The sequence below is a fragment of the Hyperoodon ampullatus genome (assembly GCF_949752795.1).
Source record: "Hyperoodon ampullatus genome assembly, chromosome: 10".
Lineage (NCBI taxonomy): Eukaryota > Metazoa > Chordata > Mammalia > Artiodactyla > Ziphiidae > Hyperoodon > Hyperoodon ampullatus.
This window is the reverse complement of record NC_136923.1, coordinates 43275401-43298493: the sequence shown is the minus strand read 5'-3', so window position 1 is coordinate 43298493 and position 23093 is coordinate 43275401. Positions and strand designations below refer to the sequence as shown.

General features: G+C 48.5%; 1 pseudogene across 1 annotated transcript; it reads left to right on the top strand.

Moving 5' to 3' along the window:
- Positions 1–809: 809 nt before the first annotated feature.
- Positions 810–1793, top strand: LOC307058902 (protein SET-like; annotated as a pseudogene). The gene is made up of 2 exons: positions 810–892; positions 946–1793. The product of its transcript is annotated as a protein SET-like (transcript).
- The last annotated feature ends 21300 nt before the right edge of the window (positions 1794–23093 follow it).

The window sequence follows — 23093 nt, the reverse complement described above, 5'->3', positions numbered from 1 at the left end:
TTTATTTACTTTTGGCTGCATTGGGTCTTCGTTGCTACGCGCGGGCTTTCTCTAGTTGTGGCGAGCGGGGGCTACTCTTCATTGCGGTGCGCGGGCTTCTCATTGCGATGGCTTCTCTTGTTGTAGAGCACAGACTCTAGGCGTGCGGGCTTCAGTAGTTGTGGCATGCGGGCTCAGTAGTTGTGGCACACTGGTTTAGTTGCTCCACGGCGTGTGGGATCTTCCCGGACCAGGGCTCGAACCCGTGTCCCCTGCATTGGCAGCTGGATTCTTAACCACTGCGCCATGAAGGAAGAAGCCCAAAGGAGGTACTCTTGTTACTCTCATTTTAGAGGTGAGGAAACTAAGGCTCAGAGAGGTTGGGTCATTTGCCCAAGGTCACACAGCTAATGAATGCCACATCACTGTGTGACTCCAGGGTTTGCCTCTTAATCCGTATAAACATCCTGCCTCCCACTTCAGCATGTTAAAGCCCTGGAGAGGTCCTGTGGACGAGAAGCCTGTTTTACAGTGTCTAATAGCACTCCCCAAGTCTCACCTCCTACCCCTCTGAAGGTGATGCTCCCTGGAACACTCTTCACATCTCCCTGGTCAAATCTGACCCCATTATTCTACCAGTGAGGAAGATGAAGGCCATTCAAGGCTCTGCAGGGTGTGTTCACATATGTGAGTCAGGCGCCCATCCAAGGCCAGCCGTGAAGGCTACTGAGAGCTGGTGGCCTGGCCTCCCTGAGCAGTTCATGAAAAGGGCAGGAAGAAGTCCATCTCAGAGCAGACGTTGCCACGAGGGGACCCAGCCTCCCATCAAGATGCCTGCCGGATACATAAAGATGCTTGAGGAGGAGGAGGCGGCTCCAGGAGATGGAGCAGCGAGCTGGAGCACGGAGCGTGAGTGAGAGAGCTGAGCCGCCTGCCCGCCCGCCATCGCCTCCCCTCCATAAGCAGGAGCCCGGGCTGGGCCCAGCATGCTGCCCCAGCCCCTCCCGCGTCGTCAGGCTGTGAGGGCAGCGCGCGAGCCAGGGGGAGGGGAAAGCGAGCCAGCGAGCACCAGGAGGAGGCGGCTGACGAGACCTCAGAAAAAGAACAGCAAGAAGCAATTGAACGTATTGATGAAGTACAAAATGAAATAGACTTAACGAACAAGCCAGTGAGGAGATTTTGAAAGTAGAACAGAAATATAACAAACTCCGTCAACCATTTTTTCAGAAGAGGTCGGAATTGATCGCCAAAATCCCAGATTTTGAGGTAACAACGTTTGTTAACCATCCACAAGTGTCTGCACTGCTTGGGCAGGAGGATGAAGAGGTGCTGCATTATTTGACAAGAGTCGAAGTGACAGAATTTGAAGATACTAAATCAGGTTACAGAATAGATTTTTATTTAGATGAAAACCCTTACTTCAAAAATAAAGTTCTCTCCAAAGAATTTCACCTGAATGAGAGTGGTGATCCATCTTCAAAGTCCACTGAAATCAAATGGAAATCCAGAAAGGAACTGACAAAACGTTCAAGTCAAACGCAGAATAAAGCCAGCAGGAAGAGACAGCATGAGGAACCAGAAAGCTTCTTCACCTCGTTTACTGATCATTCTGATGCAGGTGCAGATGAGTTAGGAGAGGTCATCAAAGATTATATTTGGCCAAATACATTACAGTACTACTTGGTCCCGGACATGCATGATGAGGAAGGAGAAGAAGATGATGATGATGATGAGAGGAAGAAGGATTGGAAGATATTGATGAAGAAGGGGATGAGGCTGAAGGTGAAGAAGATGAAGATGATGATGGGGAGTAAGGAGAGGAAGGTGAAGGAGAAGATAACTAGTGGAACACTGATGGATTCTGACCCTCCTTTTTAAATTTTCTCCAGTCCCTGAGAGCATGTTGCAGTCTTTTTTTTTTTTTCTCCTCCTCCTCCTCCTGTGTTCAGTCGCCCTGTTTTTGAGGTCCCTTTTCTTCTTTTTACCATGGCTCACAGCTTATTTGGGGGGAAATACCTTGAGCAGAATTCAGTGGGAAAAGAATCTCTACCCCTTTCTGTTCCAAGTTCACTTTTATCCCTTCCTGTCTCAACAAAAACTGTATGGAATCAATACCACCATGCTCTGTGGGAAAAAAGAAAAACCTTCTGCTCCCTTAGCTCTGCTGGAAGCTGGAGGGTGCTAGGCCCCTCTGTAGTAATGCATAGAATTCTAGCTTTTTTCCTCCTTTCTCTGTATATTGATTGGGCTCAGAGATTACACTGTGTCTCTATGTGAATATGGACAGTTAGCATTTACCAACATGTATCCGTCTACTTTCTCTTGTTTAAAGAAAGAAAAAAAAACTTTAAAAAATGGGGTTATAGAAGGTCAGCAAAGGGTGGGTTTGAGATGTTTGGGTGGGTTAAGTGGGCATTTTGACATCATGGTTTCTCCTTTGACATGTTTAATTGTGATGTTTAACGGACATCCTTGCAGTTTAAGATGACACTTTTAAAATAAAATTCTCTCCTAATGATGACTTGAGCCCTGCCACTCAATGGGAGAATCAGCAGAACCTGTAGGATCTTATTTGCAATTGACATTCTGTATTGTAATTTTGTTCCTGTTTATTTAAAAATTTTTTCTTTTTGTTTCACTGGAAAGAAGAGATGATGCTCAGTTTTAAACGTTAAAAGTGTACAAGTTGCTTTGTTACAATAAAACTAAATGTGTATACACACACACACACACACACAAAGCGCTTGTTGCTGACCCAGACCCTCTCACTCTCAACTCAACAGATGTGCCTGCAGGAGACTACGGGACACAATGAGATGTTTGTCTAAGAGGAAGGTTTGTCATTTTTCAAAAAGCAGAGAGATATGTGTCTCCATCTAAGAAGATGGGGAAGTGTTCACTGTGTCTCTTTACTCATTTCAGAGGTATCAAATCTTGATAAGAGAATGAACTGTGTATCTGAATTTGTCTTTCTGGTGTGCACCCTGGATGATGGGTTGGAGTTTGTTTGCTCTGGAGCTGGCAATTTGACATCCATGTTAACAGCCAATGGCCTGATAGGTCAGTGTTAGTAATTTTTTTTTCTGGTTTTAGAATTTTACTTATTTCTTTTTAATGTGTATAATTCAATAGTTTGTTATTATATTCACAAAGTTCTGAACCATCACTACTGTCTAATTCCAGAACATCTTATCACCACAAAAAGAAACCCACACTATTAGCAGTCACTCTCTATCCACCTTCCCCCCAACCCTCTGGCAATCACTAATCTGCTTTCTGTCTCTATGGATTTGCCTATTCTGGACATTTCATATAAATAAAATCACACAACATATGGCCTTTTGTGTCTGGCTTCTTTCATTTAGCATAGTATCAATATTTTAAAGGCGCATCCATGTTGTAACATGTATCCGTACTTTATTCCTTTTTATGACTGAATAATATTCCATTGTGTGGATGTACCACATTTTGTTTATCAGTATATCTTGTGATGGACATATGGATTGTTTCCACTTTGGCTGTTGGATAATTCTGTTAAGAATATTTGTGGGGACTTCCCTGGTGGCACAATGGATAAGACTCCGCGCTCCCAATGTATGGGGCCTGTGTTTGATACCTGGTCAGGGAACTAGATCCCACATGCATGCCACAACTAAGAGTTCTCATGCCACAACTAAGGAGCCTGTGTGCTGCAACTAAGGAGCTGGCGAGCCACAACTAAGAAACCCTGGAGCTGCAATTAAGGAGTCTGCCTGCCGCAATTAAGGAGCCCACCTGCTGCAACTAAGACCTGGTGCAACCAAATAAATAAATATTTTTTTAAAAAAGAATATTTGTGTATAAGTTTTTGTGTGGATTTGTGTTTTCAGTTCTGTTGGGTATATACCTCAGAGTGGAATTGCTAGGTCATATATAACTGTATTTAATTTTTTGAGAAACTGACTGCTTTCCAAAGCAGCCACGCCATTTTACATTCCAACCATCAAAATACGAGTGTTCTAATTTCTCCACCTTGTTGCTGACAATTTTTATTGTCCCTAATTTTATTGTAGTCATCTTAGTGGCACCTCATTGTGGTTTTGATTTGCGTTTCCATAATGACTAATGATGTCAAGCGTCTTTTCTGTGCTTGCTGGTCATTTGTGTATCTTCTTTAGAGAAATGTCTTTTTAGAGCCTTTGCCTATTTTAAAACTGGATTTCTTATACTTTTATTATTGAGTAGTAAAAGTTCTGTAAATAAAAGAAAAAGTTATTTAAATAGTCTAAATACAAGTGTATCTTGTCAGGTATACGATTTGCAAATATTTTCTTTCATTCTGTGGATTGTCTCTTTCACTTTCTTGATACTGTCCTTTAAAGCATGTAAGTTTTTATTTTGATGAAGTCCAGTTTATCCATTCCTTTTTTGCTTGTGCATTTGGTGTTATATCCGTTGCCACATCAGAATATGACCCCAGATAATGCAGGGCCTGTCTTAGATCATTGAAAGGACTTTGACTCTGAGTGAGTGTGCAGAAGAGAGAGCTGGTCAGCCATATATTAAAGGAGTCCCTCTCATTGAGAGCAAACTACAGAGGGCAAGGGCAGCAGCAGAAAGACCTGTCAGGAAGCTGCTGCCACTGCAGATGAGGGAGAGGAGCCTTTGGTGGCAGTGGGGGTGATAAGAAGTGATCAGACTCTAATGCACTTTGAGGGCAGAGCCAAAAGGATGTGCTGATGGGTTGGATGTGCCTATGAGAGGAAGAAGTCAGTGATGCCTCCATGGTTTGGGCCCTACTGTGTGCCAGGTGCTGGCGGCACTGAGAGATTCGTGGTGCAGAGCCTTTCCTCACACATCTCAATTAAACAGCAGCTCTGTTAGTCCAGCTCTTCTAGAGTTGATCTTGATGGTAACTGGAATGGCCAGCCACATATGGGTGAGGTCACGGGGCCTCAAGAGTCAAGCAAGACAAAATAATAATAGTTGAGATGTAAAAGAAAGTCAAGGGCCTTTAGTTCCTCCTTAAGCTTTGCAGATACTAAAACCCCCACCAGGTGGAAGAAGTTAACTGTGTGCTGACCACCAGCACGTAGCCCCCAGACCAGCTGGAGCTGAGTATTGATAATACTGACCCCGTGATACCACCTTCTTGCTTCCCCATCAACCAATCAGAGAATTGTGCACAAGCCCATTGCACACCTCACAACCCTCTCCCTCACCTTGCCCTTTTTTTGGGGGGTCGCGCCACACCACTTGCGGGATTAGTTCTTAGTTCCCAACTAGGGATTGAACTTGTGCCCTCAGCAGTGAAAGCGTGGAGTCCTAACCACTGGACCACCAGGGAATTCCCTCACCTTGCCTTTAAAAACCCTTCCCCCAAAAGCCATCGGGGGGGTTGGGTCTTTTGAGTATGAGCTGCCTATTCTCCTTGCTTGACCCAGGTTGGGCTCATTGGCAAGAAATGCTGTACTTACCTTCACCACAACCTGGGGTCAGTAGCTTGGCTTTACTGCATTTGGGCTAGTGGACCTGGTTCAGTAACATAGAGGTGGCACCTGACGGGCTACAACAGAAGTGCTGAGCTGAGCACTTAATGCCCATTTGTCTCAGCTCATCTGTGTAACCCCACAAGGTAGGTATGTTCACCCCCATCTTACAGGTGAGGAAACTGAGTCTCAGAGAGGCCCACGCCTGACTGGAAACCCAGCTCTGCCCGGCTCTACCTCACCGCAACATCAGATTCTGGAGCCAAAAAGAGACAATGGGGAAATGAACATTCTCTTTCCTTTTTCTTTCTTTCTTTTTTTTTTTTTGGCTGCGCTGTGTGGCTTGTGGGATCTTAGTTTCCTGACCAGGGATTGAACCCGGCCCCTTGGCAGTGAAAGCGCAGAGTCCTAACCACCGAACTGCCTGGAATTTCCTCTCTTTTCTTTCTTTATTCCACACGGTGTGTTGCTGACAGGTCTGAAGGTTCTCCATGCTGACTTCCTGAAAAAGGAGATGCCATTCCTCACCACACGTTGCAGTTCCAGATGTGCAAACTCTGCTCTGGTGAGGCCTGGTGTTTACCTGTGGCTGGCGCTCTGCAGGCCCTGCAGGCCTGGGACAGCACACCTGCAGCTCACCTGCGCACGGGGTTCAGGGACCGGACCATGCAGATTCTGATCCTCAAGTCTGAGCCAGGAGTGTCTTCGCCTCTCTGGCCCTCAGTTTCCCCATCTGTAAAGTGGGAATGATATGGGGTGCAATGAGGATGCAGTGGGAGATGGGAGAGACCTGGCCCGTGGTGAGTCCTCCCCCCTCAGATGCTCTTGTTCCTTGGCTAGGAGCTGGGGGATGGCTGGGGAGGGGCAGAGAAAAGAGAAGGGACTCAGCTGGGCAGCTGCTTTAGAAGGGTCTGGGATGTTTCTAGAGATGAATCATAGGACTGAGGTTTGCTGACACCATGGAAGTGTGGGCTGGAGGCAAGTGGGCAATAGTGATTAAAACACCACACCTGGGGTAATAGATAATGGAAATGGCTCAGCTGCTGGTTATGATTGGCTATATCTATGGGCATATGTGCAATTAGGGGAACAGATCTACAGATCTGGTGACAGGGAATGGGATAAGGGGGAGGGTCTTGCGTCTTTAATGCCATTTTTTAAGTTTTATAAATAGATTTAGTAGATCAGCTTTACAAGAGGGTATATGACACCACTTCCTGGGTGAGAGCTTTCATTCCTTCTCCAAGGGCAGAGGGTCTCCTCAGATGTGCTGATGGAACTTACAGTCAGAACGGTCTCCTTTCTCTTCAGTCAAGACGAGATAAGTACCTACTATGTTTTGGGCTGAGGGCCCCCTGCTCAGCATGGACGACAGGACATCACGGTCCCCAACATCAGGGAATATATAGTGCCCCCGAGTTCACGTGCATCCCTCTCACAAACATTTACCTTGTATCACTCACCCACTCACTCAGCAAATAATGTCGAGTACCTACTGTGTGCCAGGAAACATCCCAGGCTCCAGGAATCCACAAGTAAAGCAGTGCCTGGCCTCCCAGACCTGCCCGTTCTAGTGGAGGGAGTCAGACAGGAAGCCAACAAGAGCACAAGGTCATTTCAGACAGGGATACATGGGCCCAAGAAACCAAACCAAGAGGGTCAGGGCAAGGCAGGAGGGTTCTCCTGGGAGGTGGCCTCCCTGATGGGACCCACACCCCATGCAGGAGCCACCACTAAAGACCTGAGAGCAGGGTTCCCAGCAGGGGCACAGTGTGTGACCCCCAGGGAGGCCACACTGGCCATCAGCATTGTCATGAACTGTCTGTCTGAGGACCAGAGGCTGGCCATTGCAGGGAGGAGAGGGAGGGGACTGGGCGGGATGGAGAAGCTGCACGGAAACCATGTGCAGGCTATAAGGAGGGGGTGGGTTTGATCCCAAGAGCAGTAGGGAGTTCCCGGAGGTCATGACATAACCTGACCAATGTTTTCTTAAGTCCTTAAGCTGGCATGGTGGGCAGTGGCATCTGCCTCTTCCAGGTGAGAGAAACAGGGGTTAAGCTGCTGGCACTGGCTGCCCAAAGCAAATGAGCCTGTGCATCTGAGCAGAGCCCAGTGAGGGCTAAACAGGCAGGGAAAAGAAGCAGGTGGGGGACACGTATGTGGCAGAGGCACCGGAAAGTGCCACACGCAAAGACAAGAGGGAGGCCTGGGTTCCATTGTGGTGAACAGGGAGGCCGTGGAGAACAGGAGGCAGAGGAGGCTCATCCAAGTTGAGCAGAAAATGAAAACTGGACACTCGGGGCAGAGGGAGGCCTTGCGGCCCTGGCGGGCGAGGGCAGTTGGATGGGGAAAGGCTGCAGCTTGTAGAGCTGGACGCAGGGCTCCAAGAGGCAGAGGACACAAGTGAGGAGGCTCGAAGGGGGCTGGGAGCTGAGGCTTGGGCTGAGGGGGCAGCACGTGTCTTGAAGCGAGGGAACCTCTCTGGGGGCCACCATCAAGACTCTGTGCCCCTCGGGTGTTTCCAGGGCTGAATCTTGGTGTTTCCAACAACATCGTGATGGAGCTGGACCCGAGATCATCAGACAGACGTCCCTGGCAGGCAGCCATTCACAATGAGTCCAGTGTGGCGGTGAGGGCCCCCAGGCTGTTGCGTAAGTGGCTGACTGGCTTCTGGCAGGTTCCTGCCTAATCTGTGGAGCCCTTTCCTTGCCGTGCTGAATATTGACTCCCATGATGCCTTCAACACCTGAGCCCAGACCCAGTGGGCCATCTGCTTTTAGGGGGAGGCCGCCCACCCACGGTGACACCTTCACTTCCTGTCCAAGAGGCCTAAACCTCTCAGGGATGTTCTAGGACATTCAGTCAATAACGGTGCTGAAGACCAACCCCCAGCAGAGTGTAGCAGGGGCTGCGTCTCCAAACGTCTCAGCGTTTGCTCCCTCACCCTCCCCGAGGCTCTTAGCAGCTCTGACTGTGGTCAAACCTCCTACATCTCACCTCCTCCCCTTTTCATTTCAGAAGGGACAATGTTCATTGGAGTGAACAAGCAAGAAGTAAATAAAAATATCCCATCATCCCACCAATGAACAGTTGTCAATCCTTGCTTCCAGGCTTTTCTCTATGACTCTATAATGGTTAGATACAGAAGTAGAAGTGTTTTGCCTCTCACTTCATTCACGTCATGAGATACTGTGAATGCTCCTGTTCGTTCAGTGGTTCCCCTACAAGAGAACTGTTCGTGGCAGCTTCCTGCTCTGGTATGTGGGTTCGTGGTGGCCGATCGGCCCATCTCCTCTTAGGGGCTCTGAGGATTTACAGTTGTCCAGCCTTCCCAGGGTTGTCATAAACCCTCTCTCAGCCAGATCTTTGGACTAATCTGTGAATATTTCCTTAGGATAAATCCCCAGAAATTTAATTGTGAGGTTAATTCCAGGATTTTTTCTTCAGAAGCAGAATTTGCAGCTGGAAATGAGGAGGTAAGTGGGACAGCTGCTGGCCTGTGTGTTCTTCCTTCCTTGGCCTCCAGTCCAGATCCCAGACTCCCAACCCTGATTTTTGCAGCATCTGAGTGTTTTTCAGGGATTCATGAAAATCTTCCCAGGAAAAGGCCGTTGATTTAATTTTCCTTTCATTTGGAAGTCTCTGTTTTTGTAAGAAGTCTGGTGTGAAAGTTGACTTCATGGTTATGCTTGAGAGGTGGAAGTGGGGTGGGGGAGGGAGCTGCATTTCTTCATTCAACAAAGTATTATTTTAAAAAAATTTATTGCTGTACAACACATATAAAGGATGCATATCTTAAGTGTCCCTACGATGAGTTTTTACATATAAATACACCCATGGAACCACCACCCAGGTCAAGGTGAATAACATTTCCCACATCCTGGAGGGTCACCTGCACTCCTTTGTAACATCAAGGAGGGCCTACTGTGGGTGGTGATGGGGATGCAGCCGGGAAGGCAAAATTAAGGTCTGCCCTGTGGCTTAGCGGAATAGGGACACTGTCACAGCTCTGCTGGTGCCAGGACATGCCCCTCACGGAGTCCAGGCCCCGCATGGATCAGTCGTGTGGGTCAGCTGCCTGGTGGGTTGGGGGCAGGGGCTCAGCGCCTTCCTTTTGCTGCAGGTGAGGGGGTGCGGGGAGCCAGAGTGGTACAGGCGGAGTTGTGTCAGGGGAGTCCTGTCCCCACTTCACCTCCTGTGTCACCTCTCTGAGCCTGCTTCCCCACCAGCAAAATACTAACAATAGTTCATTTAATGAGCGAATAAATGTTTATCTCATAGTCCTATTGGGGCGGGGGGAGCACTATGGTCATTCCAAGTGTCTAAATGAGAAACCTGAGGCACAGAAGAGATTAAGTAACCAGCCAAGGTTCTACAGCTGGTAAGAGGGAGAGCTGGGATTGCAACCGAGAGCCCACTGCTCCTATAAGATATCTTATAAAAACAAGCATCTCACAGGTTTTGGTGGGGGGGAGATCCTGGGTCACAAACAGAACTGTTTTGTGACAACAACAAGCCACTGTGGCTATAACAACTTCTACCTATCCATCCAGTCATTATCTACCCTCAAAGGCTGGGTGAAAGCCTGGGGTACCCTGGGACCAATGCCCCTCTGGGGCTCAGGCTGCTCGTATTCCAACAACAGAGAGAGAGGGGTTTTTTTGCTGCAAAAGACAGCTGACATTTAACTTGCCCCCTGAAGTGCCAGGTGGTGGGCCAGACCCCTTAGGCCAGGCCCCTTATGTTTATATTATCTATGGAATCGTCCCAACCACCTGGGAGGCTTCCCCTCCATGCTGTAGTGAAGGGAGTAAAGGTCAAAGGGGAAAGGTGAAAACACCTGCCAGGTTTCAAACCAAGTCTGTCTAGGCCCGTTGGCAGGATTCGCAGAAGCTGCCTGCTTTGCGTGGCTGCTTTTCTGTCTCGGGCATCTGCTTTGCCAGTCCATCCTGGCCAGTCCTGGTCTCTGGGGGAGACAGACTTGCTCCAGATGGGGTGATGTGTTAGGGCTGATGGATTCTTCTGGGAGGCTTTTGTAGAGTTCAGGGTGTGGCCAAAGGGGGATATGTCCACCATGTCACGTGTCTTTGCTTAGGTCAAGGTGGTGGTCAGCAGCCCCCGCAAGCTGTCGTAGGCAAGTACCACCTGCTAGTGAAAAGTGGAAACAAACATATCTTCAAGTCTGAAGAAAACATGTTGTACCCAGGTTTCTTTTCAACCCATGGTGTGAGGGTAACGCAAAACTCAGGTCAGCTGGGGAAATGTGTCAGGTGAGACTCACGGGAGGAGGCGAGAAGCAGCGCCTACTGTATGCCTCGCGTGGTCCGTGAGCTTTGCTTACCGTCCAGGTACTTTCAAACTAGGTGAAGGGACCAGACCCAGGGACAGATCATGGGTGGCTTTGGAGCAGCCCCTCTGTGGCTGAGCTCCTTGGCCGCTTCACTTCTCCCCTGCCTGACCCCCGCCATCTGGCTTTGGCCTCCACCACTGTACGGAGGCTGCCCTTGTTGGGGGCGTCACCCCAGCTTCTTACTTGCCTTCTCCGGGGGCGGGGCCTGAATCCTGACAGGTGTTTCCTTCCTCCTGAAAACTCTCTGCTCTTTTGGGTCTCCCCTCTCCCCTCCACGTTTTCATTGGCCCAACCCCTTCCTACCTGCGGCTCCATGGGAGCCTTCGCGCAAACGCACTGGAGGGCATTCCTCCGCCACCAGCACCAGCCCTCTCTCCCGTGGCTGCTGGGCAGGGCATCTCGCCACAGCTTCACATGCGCTCGATGGTTACCAGACCTTCTCCACATGCGCTCGATGGTTACCAGACCTTCTCCACACCCGCACTGCTACAGCCACCTTGAAGTTAAAAACTCAGGTGTACAAGCTAGAAACCAGGGAGCTGGTTTTTTATTTATTTATTTAGTGTTTGGAAATGATTTCAAGCTGCAGAAAAGTAGGCAAAAATGGTATAAAGAACAACCATATGCCCTTTATCCAGATCCACTGTGAACATTTTGCCCTATTTTCTTCATCATTTTCTCTCTCTTCCTTTCTCTCCACACACACACACACACCCACACCCACACTTTATTTTTGAACCATGTGAGAGTAAGTTATACATTGTTGCTCTTTACCCAAAAATATTTCAGTGTGTACTTCCTAATAGGAAGATTCTCTTGCTACACAGCTCTTATCAACTTCAGTAATTCAGTGTTGACGTAACACTGTATCTAATCTACTTACTGGAATTCCAACTTAGTCAGTTGATGCAATCATGTTCTTTATAACATTTTTTACCCTCCAGTACAGGATCCAGTCCAGGGTCACATGCTGTGTTCAGCTGTCCTGTCTCTTTACCTCCTTTAATCTGGAACTGTTCCTCAGCCTTAGTCTTTTTTGACATGGACATTTTTGACTAATAGACCCCCTTGGCCCCCCTTTTGTTTCACTAGAACATTCCTCATTTGGGGTTTACCTGATGATTCGTGATCTTTATTTTTTTGTTTTCATTTAATTAATTTGTTTGTTTAATTAATATTTATTTTTGGCCACGCTGCACGGCTTGCAGGATCTTAGTTCCATGACCAGGGATCGAACCTGTGCCCCCTGAAGTGGAAGCGAGGAGTCCTAACCACCAGACCACCAGGGAAGTCCCGATGATTCATGATCTTTAGATTCGGGTTATGCCTCCCTGCCTGGAATATTACATAAGTGAAGCTGTGTCCTCAGGACATCACATCTGGTGGCACACAGCGTCCACCTGCCCCTCATTGGGGATGTTAAATTTGATCATTTGGTCAAAGTGTTGTGCAATTTCCCTGCTGTATAATTACTATTGTTTCCTTTGTTACTAATAAGTAGACCTTGTCTTATGGCAACACTTTCAAGCCATGCAAATATCCTGGTCCTCATGAAAATGCTCCCCCCCAGATTTACCAACCACTGACAGTTCATGCCTGAACCAACCTTCTCTATGATGGTTGCACAGTGATTTTCCAACTCCAGCTCTCCCTCCACACTTACCTGCTGGGCCCTGGTATTCTCCTGTAAGCAAAGGCCTCCCTTCACCAATCTGTCTATCATCTGTCTATCTGTCTGTCTGTCTAATCAATCATCTATCCATCTATGAAACAATCTATCTGTATGGACTCAGGGATCTCATTTGTTCCCAGTGGTTTACAATCATTCCTGTTCTTAATTATGTTTATGCTCAGACTGTCCCACGTTTGCCCAGTGGAAGTCCCGCACAGCTGGTCAGGAAGCGAGCATCTTTTTGGTACCTGTCTTAGCTCTTGCCTCCCATGTCTTACCCCCCAACACACACTGTTTCAAACCCCTCGTGTAGACTTTGCGGGACCTCCCACCCCACCTCTCCCCCAGGCCAGGCAGCTTCCTCCTGTGACAGGTCTGCCTGTGTCCAGGGCGTGGATGATAACCCCATGTGTATGTGTGCCCTTGCTTCAGAGGATGTGGTTTTCACAGCTGATGAGACAGAGTGAAATGAGAGCGTCCACCACAGCACTGGCTACCGTTACATCTGTTGTGTCAACTCTGTCAAAGAAAAGTCCTGGAACTTTGGTCGGGTGATGAATTGGTCATCCTATGGCTGGGCCAGGCCCCACCTTTTTAGTTAGGTAGTAGCCAGTAAAGGTTATGCAGAAACGTTTCTGAGCCTCCTGCCAAACCCCAACTCTATACATGTGATACTTGCCTAGAGAGGGGTAACCCCCCCCCCCCGAGAACATGCAGACAGGTGGCAGAATCAGAGCTGGGCCTAGGGCCTTTCCCATCCCCCTCTACTCTCTGCCACCCCCCACCCCCACTTCTCAGTGTATTTATCAAAGAACAAACCACCTAACAATTCACAAGGAAGCTCCATTACAAGTGAAATATTGACAAAGATAAAGAAATTCTAGAACTTTTTTTTTTTTTTGGCTACCCCTCACGGCTTGCGGGATCTTAGTTCCCTAACCAGGACTGAACTCGGGCCTGTGGCAGTGAAAGCACAAAGTCCTAACTACTGGACCAGAAGGGAATTCCAAGAACTTCTAAAACTTGAGGGAGATTTTCTAGAAGACTTTGGTCTGGAGGCCTCTGCTCAGTGGAAGAATGAATGTCTCTGTGCAGCCACGAGTCAGAGCAACAATGTGGAAGGAGGAAGGGCTCCATGGCTCTAAATGCACAAATCCAGTGGCGAGGACTTATGGCACCAGAAACTTCCAGCCTTTCATCTCACCACCTTTTGCAACAAAAAAACTTCTGGAAAATGCCATACTCTACACAACTGCTTGGCTGCCCCTCCCCTCCCTGGGTCTGGATGCCTAGGATAGGATGGAAATGGGGACAACAGGGGGGACTCCCATGAGTGAGGCCTGCTGTGTGCACTCTGCAAGGTGCTTCACAAGCATCCTCTTGTGAATCCATCCCTGGGGGGCGGTTACCATCACTACTTACAGGTGAGGGGGTGGAGGGAAACAAAATGGGAGGAAGTGGTTAGCACAGGAAGTGGGGAGCAGGTAGCGAGTTGATGGGGGAGCAGTCACCAGAGGAAGGAAACAGACAGAATGAGGGACACAGCAGGGTGGGGAAGAAGGGATCACCTGAATCCTAGGTAATTGTCCCTCTGAGAAAATCAAGGGGTAACTTTAACAACCTCAAAGAATTATGACCATGGAACTTTCCCAGACTCTTTCTGAAGAATGAAGATTATTAGCTATTCCTTTTATTTTGGTAGTTTCCCTCTCAGATTACAAAAAGTAACACAGGTATTTCAACTCTGTAAATATACTAAAACCATTGAATCATCCAGCTTAAAGGGTGGATTTTATGGGCTGTAAACTATATCTCGATAAAGTGGTTTAAAATAAATATATCAATAGAATTCAAAAGGTAACACATATGTTTATCAGAGAAGACCTAGAAGGCTTAGAAGATACAGAGACATGGAAAGAAATGAAATCATAATCTCCTCCCTCAGTGATAAATACTTCATGTTCTAGTGTGCGTCATTCTTTTTCTATTACTAATTCATGCTTACAGAGTTGAAATAATGTTATATGTGCACAACTTTGTAGTCTATTTTGTTTATCTTGATCACAAAGGGATTTTCTCCGTGGTATTAAAAACTCTGCTGGTACGTCTTTATGATGGCTGTGTAATATTCCACCCCATGGCTCTGTGGGTTTACTTAACGGCTGCCTTGGGTATAGACCGTTAAGTGGTTTCTGGTTTTCCATGCTGTGGGAGACTTCTTTGTGAGCCTGTGGGTAGAGTTCCTTGCCGGGAGATGGGTGGTCCCACAGGGTCGTTGTGAAGTGCAAATTAGGGAGCATGTGGGAACTCCCCCGTGGTCCAGTGGTTAGGACTCCACGCTTTCCCAGGGCGTGGGGTCAATCCCTGGTCAGGGAACTAAGATCCTGCAAGCCTGGCGGTGCAGCAAAAATATATATATATATATTAGGGAGTATGTGTTAAGTTTCTGACATGGAACAAACACTTGTTAATGGCCTCTTTCCTCATTTCCCAAAACAACTGCTGCATTTGTCTGTCAAGCCAGAGCCTCCTGGAGACCATGGAGCTGAAGCACCCCACTGCCAGGGTCCAGGACCCTGTGTGCTCTGGTAGGTGTGGGAGGCCTAGTCATGGCCTCCATCTCCCCTGCGTGGACGTGCCGTTCGGTGCCCTGCCCTTTCTCTCCTAAAGCCTGCTCTGGGGAAAGCAGTGGCAGGGGGGCCCCTTGATTCCTAGAGACATCCCCTCATCTTGCCCATCAAGTACACATAGGGATGGACACGACCCCTAGTTCCAGCCTCTCCTCCTCCAGGAAGATCTCTGGCTGTGAAGTCAAGGCTTGGTCACCACTGTTGGTCACACAGGTCTCAGATCAGAAGCCTCCTCTTCAGGGAGATTTTTCCTGGCTCCCCGGCCAAAGGAGCCTGCTGCTGTCACATCCACCTGCTGTCTTTTCTTCATAGCACTTGTCATTCCTGAAAGTGTTCGTGTATTCTGTGTTTACTGTCTGACCCCCAGTACCCACCCCCAGTACCACTTCCCAGACCAGAACATGAGCACCTGTTCCTGTGGGACCAGGATCCCCAGCTCTTACAGGGATCCCACTTGTTTGAACTATAGCAGCTCTGAGAGTCCTTCATAAGTTTTTTATCCAAATAATAATAAATCATAAATAATGTTACAAAGAATACATACATTGAATCCCAGTATAAAAAATTCTGATAATACAGAAGCCTGTAGAGTAATTTTGCCCCAAATTTGATGCTGTCTTATACTGTTTACCAATTGCTCAGCAGTTATTAGGTTTTTTCCCCCGGGCTGGACTGTAAGCTCTTTAAACTACACCTCAGTGCTAGGCCTGATTGACTATTCAAAGCTATCAAGAGATCTACATCTGCTGAAGTCTATTTTGAGTGCAGGTTTTCCTCAGACCTGAGTGCAGAACCCCAGCCCTGCAGCTTGGAGGCTGACCCCAAGGCTTGACCTCTCCAAGCCTCAGCTTCCGCATCTGCAAATGGTATTCACATGGAATTCACTCTTCCTGCCTGCAGGCTGGGCTCCAGTTGGGTAAGCAACTTATTCCAGTTCCTTTGGGAGGTTCCTGGGTTTAGGACTGAGAGTCCGTGTCCCAGGAAACTCCTCAGTCCTGGGCCAGCAGGATGACTGTCACCCCTGTCCACCTTGCCCAGAGCAGCTGTTCTCAGATGGTTTGGTCTCAGGTCCCTTTTACAATCTTACAAATTATTGAGACCCCAAATCACTTGTGTTTATGACTTCTTTTTTTTAAGGGAATTTTATTTTATTTTACTTTTTTTTGGCTGTGTGGGGTCTTCGTTGCTGCACCTGGGCTTTCTCTAGTTGCGGTGAGCGGAGTGGGGTACTCTTCGTTGTAGTGCACGGGCTTCTCATTGCAGTGGCTTCTTGTTGCAGAGCATGGGCTCTAGGTGCGTGGGCTTCAGTAGTTGTGGCTCATGGGCTCTAGAGCACAGGCTCAGTAGTTGTGGCGCACAGGCTTAGTTGCTCTGCAGCATGTGGGATCTTCCTGGACCAGGACTCAAACCCATGTCCCCTGCATTGGTAGGCGGATTCTTAACCACTGCGCCACCAGGGAAGTCTCACGACGTTTCTTTCTGCAAATATTTACCATTTTAGAAATTTAAACTGGGAAGTTTAAAATATATTTATTTAACTGATTCTAAAAGAATAATAATAAATTCAACACGTTAACATAAATAACACATTTTTGTGAAAAATAACTATTTTTGGAAGCCTAAAATATGTCAGGAAAGTGGCATTGTTTTACATTGTTCTAAATCTCTTTAATGTCTGGCTTAATAGAAATCAGCTGGATTTCCCTACCTGCTTCTGTATTCAGTCTGTCCAGGGGCATTGTTTTAGTTGCAGTATAGGAAGAAAATCTGACTTCCCCCAGATACGTAGATGGAAAAGGCAGACATATCTCCATAGCCTTTTCAGATGATGGTGGATAGTATTCTTTGATTCTACACCCATGTGTAACAACTGGTGGTTTTGTAAGGTTGATCACTGTGTGGAATCTGAAACCATGTCAATCAACTTTTCATCTTCGGTCCGTGTGGGAGAGAATGAGAGGGAGAAACACAAATAACGCCTGGGGTTTATCGTGCAAATCGTTTTGGTCACAGACCTCGGGACAACCCGGCAAGCAACCCGGGGACACTCTCCAAGGCCCAGAGAGAGAGACAGGAGCCATGGGGCTGCTCTTGCCACCTGGGTGGTGGGCAGCTGCGTTCATCTCTAGGTGAGTCTTAAATGCCCCCTTTGTGGGGTGGCTGTGACTGTGTACCTGACCCAGGGGGATGCCCCCTCCATGGTCGGGGCTCCCACTCCCTCCTGGCCTGCCTGGTAGTTCCAAGTAAGTGACTGGTATTGTACCCATGGGGCCCTCTCGCTGGCCCTCAGGGGCCCAGGCACAGAGTGCACGGTGCCCATGGAAGGATACGCCTGCTCCTCTCCCTTTCCCACCAGGCAGAGTTCTCCAGCCCAGGCCGGTGGGATGGAATGTGAGGAAGGACAGGAAAGGGGACTGGGCCGCCAGCAGGCGAAGCTTGTACTGGTCTTGCTCTAGTTCTCAGGGGTGCGGGTGGACTTGCACCCTCTTTCCAAGCTCTGTGACCCCGGCGAGGCTCTGAGCTTCTCTGGGTTTCTGTCGGCTCATCCTTGGGTTAACATGAGGACTCAGTAACATGTAACAAGTATGTGTTATGCCTGACACGTGTGGGCCTGTTTGTACCTATTCCCAGGTGGTTTTTTTTGTTTGTTTGTTTGTTTGTTTTTCGGTACGCAGGCCTCTCACTGTTGTGGCCTCTCCCGTCGCGGAGCACAGGCTCCGGACACGCAAGCTCAGCGGCCATGGCTCACGGACCCAGCCGCTCCGCGGCATGCAGGATCCTCCCAGACCGGGGCACGAACCTGTGTCCCCTGCATCGGCAGGCGGACTCTCAACCACTGCGCCACCAGGGAAGCCCCCCAGGTGATTCTTACGTGTTGGAGTTTGGGAAGCAGTGGGCTAAGCCACTGCTTATTTTGAGGACACCAGCCCAGAGACATGGGGCAGGCGGCCCAAGGTTGCACAGCAAGGTGGTGATTGAGTCAGCAACACTGACTCCCAGGGCAGTGCTCCCTCCCGACATCCGGGCACCTCTTTAGCCTGTGACCCAAGCTTGAGCACCCAGACCTCCCAGGTGTTGCGGCAGTCACTTCTGAGGTTAGGTTAGAAAAGATTCCATTGCATGTGAGGGAATCTCAGGACCCAAGCTGACTTTGGAGGCCTCCGCTGTAGGCCTGACAACTTTTCCCCTCCCGGGTCCCTGGTTAATATTGCTCCTTCACCCCTAGAAATATGTTGCTGTCTGTGGGCCTGCAGGAGCTACTGTGAATCTGTGGCCACAAGGCAGGGCTTCTGGTCAGGGCTGCCTGACTAGCACTCCCACCCTGAGCAGGGGAACTGGATGGGCAGTTAGCGCATTGGTTATCTGCTGCCATGTAACACGTTACCCCCAAATGTAGGGCCGTAACACAACAAATGCTTATCATCTTGCAGCGTCTGCAGGTCAGGAATCCAGGCATGGTGCTCTAGCTCAGGGTCCTTCAAAGACTGCAGGCCTCTTGGGGCTCTTGACTGGGTTGTGGGCAGGTGCTCACACTTGGCTGCTGGCAGTCTCAGGGCAGGGACATCAGTTCCTCACCATGTGGGCCCCTCCACAGGGCTGCTCACACCAGGTAGCTGACTACTGTCAGAGCCAGTGAGTGAGAGAGGGAGACCCTAGGATGGAAGCTGCAGCCTCTTTGTAACCTCATCTCAGAAGTGATGTCCCCTCACTTTGCCGTGCTCTGTTGTCTAGAAGTGAGTCACTGGGTCCAGTCCACATTCTGGGAGAGGGGCTTCTGCAGGGAGGAGGAGGGCATTACTGGGGGCCCTCTTAGAAGCTGCCTACCACATCTGGGAAGAGGAATTCACTTTGTTCCATAGGAAATATAACACCACCCATTAGGATTTTTGAAAGAATGAACATCTTTGGAGCCCAGCATCACTCCCCATCCCTCCCCGCCACCCATTGCTCTGTGGATGCGTGGGTCCAGGAGGCGATGACAGGCCGGGGCCACTAGTTGGGACAGGAGGAAAACATAAACATGTCATCTGCAGAACAACCCTAAAGGTAGGTGTTCTAATGATTACCATTTTACAGAGGAGGAAACTGAGGCACAGAGAGGTCAGCATGTGCCTCAGGTCAGCTGGGTGGTATCCTCCTTGGCCCTTTGTCCTGGTCCAACTGCACCCTCCCTATGTTCTGAGATGCTCTGTGGGGCCACACTGGGGGCTGTGTGGCCAGGCTGGGCTAGGCTGCCAACACCTTGTTCCGCTGGGGGTGGGCACTGACCATCCCCCCTCGGGAAACCAGGGGCCAAAGGGAGAAGTACCAAGGGTGGGGCTGATCACCCCTGCCTGGTGTCATCTCAGAGCTGAGAGCATTGGGCATCCCAGCACGCAGCATGACCGCCTACGATTCAGCCCATGACACTGAAAACAGCCTCACGGTAGACACCTACCTGAATGAGACAGGCGAGCCATCTCTAGCATGACTGAGATTCCATCTGACATGTCTCTGCCCGTCAGAGTGTATTCTTGTTGGGTTTGTGTCAGTCTTTCTTTAAGTAGGGCTTTTAGGCCTGGGGAGAGACAGGCAGGCCTTGCACCTCTTTTTAAAAATGTCCTCATTGAGGTTTCTGTATTATCTGACCAGCCGATTCAACTTGCTATGACCTTCAATGCTTCCCAGTGCTCCGCAAATGAAATGGCAGTTCCTCAGCCTGGGCTTCCAGCTCCTGCAGAGTCAGCCTCCAGTTCCTTTCCTGACTTTACACCCCAACTGTGCTGCTCCCTCTTCCCTTAAATGGCTTCCCCCCTCCAGACCTCTGCCTCTGCTTTCCCCATCTGCTACTTTCTTTTCTGAGGTCTCTGCTATCCACGTGCCCCTTGACCCCTGCCCCCTAATGTGTATTGTTTTGTTTGTTTGCTGTTGCTGTTTGTTTAGTAACTTTCTTGACAGAGTTCTGCAAAGTCTGTATTCTTTGTTGTAGGTGGCCACTGAAGTCTCTGCTCAGTGTGCTTAGTGGTCAGCTAATGACTGGACAGGAATTTCCATAAACGTCTTGGATTGGTAAGTCTCCTAGCTTTTGCCAAGGGGCTCTGTGTAAAGTTGGGGTACACCCCCCAGTTGGGGTCCCCTGCATCGGCAGGCGGACTCCCAACCACTGCGCCACCAGGGAAGCCCCTGAGGTGCCTTTTAACAGGTGTTCTAGCTTTGCCTGGCTGGCCTGCCTTTTAATTGGCTCTGACGGTATTTCTAGCTAATATATCTGCACTGCCAAAGGCATGGAGAAACCACAGGGTGTTGGTGGGGAGTGAGAACTGTTTCGGAAGAGCTAGATATTTGGATGAATGTTACAAATGAGGTGAAGCCTGATACATGCAAAACATGATGTAAGCCCAGGGGATCCCTGGGTGGAGGAGGGGCACCAGGCCTGAGGTGTGGGTCCGAGGAAGAGGGCTCAGCCAGGGCCAGGTGGGGGAAGTGGTTACACCAGTGTCAGGTGTTCTGGCCAGATGAGAGGTGGGGGCACTCTGAGGGAAGAACAGAGCTTAGCTTCAGTTCTGCTTCTTTCTCTGGGCTGCTCTGTGAGGCAACTTGACTGACAGGCCCCTTTTGGGACTTGGGGTCTTGTCTGTGAGGAGGTATGATATCCAAGGGTATGGAAGGGAGCCCTGGTGTGGTGGGCAGGAGCCTGTGTATTAACCCTGGAGCTTGGGAAGGGCATCTATGGGAATCCTCCCTCACAAATGTCCCTTGTTTAAAGGGCCTTTCTGGGGAAGCCTCCTTGCACCCGTCTGTCTTGCTAGATGGGGCATCTTAGAACCACAGGCTGCAGGTGGGGCTGGGTGGTGCACGACGGTCCTTAGTTTGGTGAAGAGGGATCCTGCTTAGGGCTGCAAAGAGGCCAAGATACAGGTCAGGCTTGAACTCTGGTTGGCATGGGATGACATGTCTTGAGTTCCTTAAAAGAGAGTCTGACAAAGCTCAGGATGTCAGGTTATTTATACATATACATGATTGTTGGCAACACCAGAAGCTAAAGAAAGGCATGGAACAGATTCTCCCCTAAAGCCTTCCGACACACACACACACACACACACACACACACATTTTCCTGGCTTGATATAACTCATCATTTTGGTTCTACTTCTCTGCTTTAACTTACCATGAAAATATGTACCTGACTCACACATCTTCTCCCCCTCTTCTCAACCCCGCCCCACCACATCTGCCTGATGCAGGCAGAATTGGCCAGCCACTTATCAGCACTTACATCTTCTAAAATGCCCTGCACTTCCCTTTGACAGACACCAAGTCCTCTGTGGAAAGCCTGGGCGTCTCCCCGCTGCAGACCATTGACCAAGGGTGAGTCCACTTAAGCTGTTCTTACAAACAGTGCAGAAAATCTCTCTAGGACATAGATCTTTGATCATGTGTGCAGGAATTTCTGAGATGTGAATTCACGGTAGGGGGTTACAGGGTCAAAATATAGATACATTTTGCTAATGCCAAATTGCTTTGGGAAAAGATTGCATTGATTTATTTTCCACCGACAGATCTTTTTGATTTTTGCCGATATAATGGTTGAATAATTTCGCTGTTGTTTTAATTTGCATTTCTATTTGTGAGGCTGAATATTTTTATGTTAATTGACTATCTCCTGTGAATTGCTTGTTCATATCCTTTACCTATTTTGAGTCATTAATTTGTTCGTATTGTGTGTAGTCTTTATACAGAAAAGTGTTATTGCTGCAAATCATTTCAGTCTTTTTTTAACCTCTAAATGCCTTTCACCACTAGAACTTTGCCATTTTAATGTAGCCAAATTTTTAATTCCTTCCTTTAGGGATACTGGGTTTCATGTCACCCCAAGAATATATGTTTCCTACGCTTTTTCTAAAGCTTTTGGCTTTATACTATTAGGCACCTGGAATTTAATTTTTTAGCGTGTGGAGTGATATAGATAGAGCGCCAACTTTCTCAAATAATCTATCATTTCCTAGTGTTTTGGAAGGACTTTTTTTTTTTTTTTTTGGTACGTGGGCCTCTCACTGTTGCGGCCTCTCCCATTGTGGAGCACAGGCTCCGGATGTGCAGGCTCAGCGGCCATGGCTCATGGGCCCAGCCACTCCGCGGCATGTGGGATCTTCCTGGACCGGGGCACGAACCCGTGTCCCCTGCATCGGCAGGCGGACTCTCAACCACTGCACCACCAGGGAAGCCCTTTCCTAGTGTTTTGAAATGCTACTTTCATACATCTGGGTCTCTGGACTCTTTAATTTGCTTATTTATCTTCTCCTAATGCAATGTCATACCATCTAAAGTATTGTAGTTCTATAGTACATATCGATACGTAGTAGGCAAATGCTCCTCACCACTATTTTTCTTGTCCATAGAACTTTTAAAAGCTGTTGGGATTGAGATTGGCTCTGCATTGAATTTACCAAGTTATCAGGGGGAGAATCATGCCAAGTGACTACACTGAGTCTTCCCATCTAGGCATGTGGGATATTGTTCCATTTATTCAGGTCTTCTTTGTTACATTTAGAAAAGTTTTATTGTTCATACACAATTTGCACATTCCTAGTTGGATTACTTCCAAGATGTATTTATAGCTTTTGTGACTGAAATATTTTTCATTATATTTTGTACTTGCTTGCTGGACTATATGGAAACTATTGATTTTTTTTTTTTTTTTTTTTTTTTTTTTTGTAAGCAGGCCTCTCACTGTTGTGGCCTCTCCCGTTGCGGAGCACAGCCTCCGGACGCGCAGACTCAGTGGCCATGGCTCACAGGCTCACAGCCGCTCCGTGGCATGTGGGATCTTCCCGGACTGGGGCACAAACCCATTTCCCCTGCATCAGCAGGCGGACTCTCAACCACTGCGCCACCAGGGAAGCCTGAAACTGTTGATTTTGATACGCTGATAGATCTAGCAAAGGACTTGACCAAACTCTGATGCTTTGTTCCCGAACGAAGGTTTCTGATGGTCTATTTCTTATAGGGTGTCT